The 5,774-nt window shown below is 46.8% G+C and overlaps 1 pseudogene; it reads left to right on the top strand.

The window, feature by feature from the left end:
* LOC144820346 (E3 ubiquitin-protein ligase makorin-1-like) overlaps nucleotides 1-4,540 on the top strand; it is a 47,765-nt pseudogene extending 43,225 nt beyond the window's left edge.
* Nucleotides 4,541-5,774: the final 1,234 nt, after the last annotated feature.

The following is a 5,774-nucleotide window of genomic DNA, read 5'->3' as shown; positions in this document are numbered from 1 at the left end:
TATTTTGTAATCTTTTCTAGCATTGTAATCAGGGCCGGACTGGGAACCGTAACCGGCCCTAGCAAACTGCTCGGCCGGCACCCGTGGGGGAAGAGGGGTCTGCTGCTGAGCAGTTTGCTAAGGCCGGTTTCGAACGATTTTGTTACAGGGGGCAAACAGTGACTTTTTTTGTCTGTGAAATCGCAAAAATTTCCATCTGTTTTTTTGTCCATATTGAACGACAGTTTTAGAAATCATTGAAATTCTGGTAAAAATGTGTTTAACATTTGAAAACACTGAGGCTTGTGTTCTGAGCACTGGGCTGGGGAGGCAAATGAGGTATATGCACCGTACCCGAAGAACCTCATCATTCGATAGAAGAAAGATGGAGTGCCTGAATCCACGGAGGTCCTTCAGTGGATGCATTGACAGAGTAATGCCCTGGACCCTGTCAGAAGTAGGAAGAGGGTCATAAGTACTGAGCCAGACAAAGCAGCAATGTCCTTGTTGTTTTGATTTCCTCCAGGAAACACTCTTCCTTGTGCTTCAGAGGTTCCCTCGTGACCCACTGAAGAGATTTAGCTCTTGTGCACCCATCAAAAATGGTAAGTGAGTCTAGCACTCTTCCAGACTGTATTGAATAATATACATTGTATGCAACTTTACACTGGGGATCCAATTCTCAAATGCTTGCTTGGGTTGATACATGGATTTTGAGCTTAGATGCATTGCTAGAAAAAGTATGCACAGGCGTAAATCCATCTAGATGGTTAAAAATGAGGATGCACACATCCCTTTAGAAGATATTCTTATTCCCTGTAGGTTAATATTCCAGCAACCAATCAATTTCCTAAAGTCATTTGATCAGTAAGACCAGGCAGGCTATTGTGTCTGATCAGCCTCTGAAGCATTTGAAGACAGTTTTTTGGATAGTCATCACTCTGGAGCATGGGGCAGCACCAGCCTTGGTAGATATCAGGGATTGATACTTTTGAACAAAAGATAAGGGTACAATGGCATTGTTGATAATGCTTTACATTTTGGGTTTCTCATCGACTGTTGAAATGCCAAGAAGGAGCTTCTGGAGTGGGATGGAGGACAAAGAAACGGCTGGGTTTGAACTTGGCAAGGAGATTGTATAACTGGGCCCACACGTCTTCTTCCAGAGAATCATCAGCCATATTCCTCTCTGAAGTTTGACTCTTTTCCTGCCATTATTTAATGTCTATGTGTAACTGCTGCCTAGCTTAGTCAGGATATATAAGCTTAATTTACAGATCTAAGTGAATGATTCCTGATGGTGGTCTGGTGGGCAAAGAGTGAGAAAGTATAATCTTCACTGCCTAGAAATCCAGTCCTTAGGAAATGAGACAGAGAAATCATGGCAGGAAGGGTCCCCACAAGCGCAATGAAAATTCTGAGGCTTAGTTCTCTTGGTCCAGTCACCATCCTCTGGTGTTGAATGGGACTCATATTTGTCTCTAAACAGACAGAGAGCAGAGGTTGTCAAAGCCTGCAATTACTATTGATAGTTTGCTAGAAATATCTTGCTTTTTTGGACCCTGAAAACTAAGTAAAATGTGTTAGACCCATGGTTCTAATAATGATTGATTATTGCTATTGCCTGTGCTTAGGTTGCCATGATTATGCCATTGTCTTTTTCCAATAGATTAACGATCTGTAGAAAACCAGGCACTCTATAGTCTGCTTGGCTCATCAGATATGTCTTACTGGTATCAATTACCAGTTGCAGCAAGAGTATATTTTAACGTTATAACTTAGTCGAATGGGACCACATTTCTGAGTGTGCCCTTCATGAGACAGGGGTGTAGTCAGAGTCTGAGGAATTTTGAAGTCCGGAATATTCAGAGGCTGAAGTATTCCAGATATGGAAGTTGTTCTCTGGGTGTATGTGGGTCCAGACTCTGGAGTGTCTTACCTGCTTCTGTGCATTGCATTTGTTACCACACCCATTTCTGTAATGCATTAAGGACTCATCCTTTTAGGGTATACTACATATTAAATATAGTCTGCATTTCGACCCTCTTTATTGCTTCTGTAAAACGTATGAGGCACTTGTGTCTATAAACAACACACCCGGAGGAAACCTTTATGAATTTCAGAGGCAACTCTATAAGATGTTTTTATATACCATAAATTATAACAGAAAGATAAGTTATGCTCAAGTTGGGCATTTGAAGTTGGCCCCATGGTCGTGAGACATACCACCAAATCCATCTCTCATTCACGGTAAGATTCACCAGACTCTCCACTCTCTCTGGACTGCCATCTACTGTGAACATTCTCACTTGATGTACAAAGTGGATGCTGCAATGCAGACTTGAAACTAATTTTGCCTTTCCGTGTTGTGTACACTTGTGCACCTTCATTATTTTCATTGGGTGCTATACTAACCCATAGTGGACATTCAAGCACTGTACAAAATCCAAAGGAGAAAAGGCATGAACAGCAAGAGGGTAATTTTCTTCTGAGACTCTGATTACAAGTAATACAGAGATTGATTTTTGTGTAGAACACTATTAGCAATTGCCCAGTTTTTCTGCACCCAGATGTACTGTGTGCAAGAAGAGCGGACCTGATTTGACTGTCTGGTATATCTGGCCAGTCAAATCTCTTAAGGGCAGGGCTGCATTGCTTCCTGGATCTGTTTGCTAGACACATCTGATCCTCAAAATTAGGATTGTTCAAGATGAAGCCGGGGCTCATGGCAGCTGCAGCAGCAGGAGTGTCCGGGCTCGGGCCGCGTCCAGGGTACCCTGCAGGAACTTCAGCAGCCACGGAACTTGCAGATGGGGACAGAACTTCTGTTTTTCGCATTACAGAAAGTCTTCCCAGATCTGCTGGCACTTCCAGAACGGCTTTTGTTGCTATGGAGATCGCTGCAATTACCAGCATGTGCCACCACTGTATGGAGGGGCGTTTGGATGCCGGGGGAGCTCTGAACCTGCTGTCTATCTGCCGCAGTCTACCTTTGTATCATCCTCGTTCCATGGCTCGGACCCTGCCCTCTCCCAGGGGCTGCCCCTACTGTCTACATCGCCACTATTGCCCACTCCACCTCTACCGCCTTCACCCCATCTACTACTACCAACACCAGTCATTGGCAGGGCCCGACGAGGGTCGGCACTTCCCTCCCTAGCGTGTCTGAGCTGCAGAAGAGCTTTCAACAGCTGAACACTGAGTTTAGGAGGACGAAGAAGGCGTTGGTGAAGGCACTTCTGCTAGGCACCCCTCAACAAACTGGGCCCTGGCTGCAGAGTTCATCCCAAGGCACACACTGATAGAAGGGCCCAGAGCACTAGAGCACAGCCTTCATAGGTCTGCCTCAGAACCTTCTGTGCACGAGAAGCAATAAACCCAGAGACTGACCGCTGACCGCGTGACCCGCAGGGGAACATGGGCGGGACAGCGCTTTAGCGCCCCGTTAGTCCTTCGGGCGGTCGGGGGACCTGAACCGACCGGGGGTGTGCCACACCGCTCCGCCCTGACAGGGGGGGCGGGAGTATAACGAAGTTGGTAATGTGCTGCACCGTCAGAGCATCGACTCGCCGTGCAAGATGGCTCCTTAGGCTGCCTGCTTTGGATCGCCCGTAAGATGACCCACCTTAAACGTCATACGTGTGTTGTATGAAATAAACCTGCAACAGTTCTTTCCCATAAATATGTCTCCTGAGTTTCATTGGGGAGGAATTGTGTATATGTCAGGCGGGCGGGAGTGAATGGCGGTGTGGGCACTATGAGGACCAGGACCAGGAGGGCTGCTCAAGCAAGCCGGTTGCAGGCTGTCCGGAGGCCGGGCACGGGCCTAAGCCGGTGAGTGACGGAGATGCAGATTCTGCCTTCGAGCAGAGTAAAGAAGTGGTCTGTGGTATCTGCATGGACAAGGTGTATGAAAAAACCCTACCTCACGAGCGTCTCTTTGGCATCCTGCCCCAGTGTAACCACTCGTACTATGTGGGTTGCATACCCAAGTGGCGCAAGTGCCCCAACTTCCACAGTGAAGTCATAAAGGGCTGTCCTCAGTGCAGGATCAAATCCAGTTATTTCATTCCCCACAAATACTGGATCAGCGATGCCACTGAGAAGGAAGAGCTAGTGCAGACATTCACAAATTGAACCAACAAAATAAGATGCCGCTTCTATTTGTGTGGACATGGACACTGTCCCTTCAAGTCCGATTGCATCTACCTGCATGAGCTTCCTGCTGGACACCAGCCAAAGAGACGGCGTGAGCACAGGCGGTCCAGTGCCAATCTGCCGTACAGTCACTTTGTGGAGCTGCTGGATGATGAAGATGACTTCGAGGACTTCTACCTTCTGCAGTGCGCAGTTGCACTTGCAATCCTGGAGAGGAGCAGTGGTCTGGATTACACCCACGAAATTGAGATCATGTTGGGTTGCAGCGACGACTCTGACTGAAGATCTTGGCGCTGAGCTGTCTTCACCTGCTGTGGGCAGTCCTGACTGCAGCAGTGCTTGGGGTTTCATGCTGATCATGTTTATCTAGAAGGATTCTTAGTTTGCTGGTTGGCCTGTTTACATCCGCTATTTTGCGTGCAGATTTAACCCGAGGCAATGGAGTATCACACACACACGTTGATTACACCGTTTGGTAGCTTTCTAGAGCACGGCGGCCTGTTGGGCCTCTTAGTACCACTTTTCAACATGTTTTCTAGCTGGCACCGAAGTTCACATTTAGCACGGAGCCAGGCTGGGGCATGAGTCCTCCAGCAGCTGCCTTAGTTGTGGCTTGTCTCACATCATGCACCTATTGAGAAGCAATGCTATCTGACACATCAGGCGATTGGTTTATTTTTGTATTGCAGTGCTGTTCTGTGCTTATAGCAGGCTTTACTGCTGAGAGGGGTGGGGTGGAGAAATTGGAGTATATTTTTGTACCATTATGTAAATAAACCGAAAGAAGTGCCTCGTTTTCCACTTTTGATCCTCAAAATTAGCACAATGGGAGTATGTAATGCTATCTCCTCCAGTTATCATTGCCCCTGGTTCCCATGCCTCCCACAAAGTGGTCTTGCATGCATTTACCATCTGCTCAGAGCAGATGGTAAATATGTGTGCTAACCCTCCTGACTCCCTGGAAAAGGGTACTTTATGCTGAATTCCACCTGGTAATTTAAAGACAACGCAGAGATTCCCTGTTCAATGGGTTTCATTTGTAATAACAGTTATTATATGCAGAGATACCGGTCAGTATAGGAAATCCAATCTGCCCAGATTCTTCACAAATAATTCCTCCTTGTGATTGGGGGCCTACTTGGGAGTTAGGAGCTGATTTCACCTGTACTGTTGCAAGTCTTTGTGTACTAGGACCCTTGCGGTTCTGGGCGGACTCAGTAGGGGAAGTACCTAACTGGTTGAGAGTTGTTAAGGTGTGGTCATTGACTGGTACAACATAATCAGAGAGCAAAGTGAGATTGTGTGCTGAGGCCTAAGGACGTACAATCTAGAGCTCCATGTGGGTGTGTTGATTTGCATGATTTCAGACTAGGGAGGATGCTACAGCTGGTGACCCGTGCCGGATCTGTCCCCCAAAGGAAAGAGACTGCTCTCCTTGGAATTTTCAACGCTACCATAAACTCCTCATGTGTACCACATGCGCATATTTCAATGAGAAGTAATTTGAAGTTGGTGTGTGAAATCCAAGCCCACATATGGCTCTTGAAGAAGTTGAAGGCCCTGCAGGGGAGCATGCTCGAACATCCGTCAGAAACTCACTGGTAAGACCAAATAAAGACATACTGCACCAGAGACCA

Source organism: Lissotriton helveticus, chromosome 2_1 (assembly GCF_964261635.1).
Source record: "Lissotriton helveticus chromosome 2_1, aLisHel1.1, whole genome shotgun sequence".
Lineage (NCBI taxonomy): Eukaryota > Metazoa > Chordata > Amphibia > Caudata > Salamandridae > Lissotriton > Lissotriton helveticus.
Note: the sequence above shows the minus strand (reverse complement) of the source record. Positions and strands in the feature narration are given on the sequence as shown.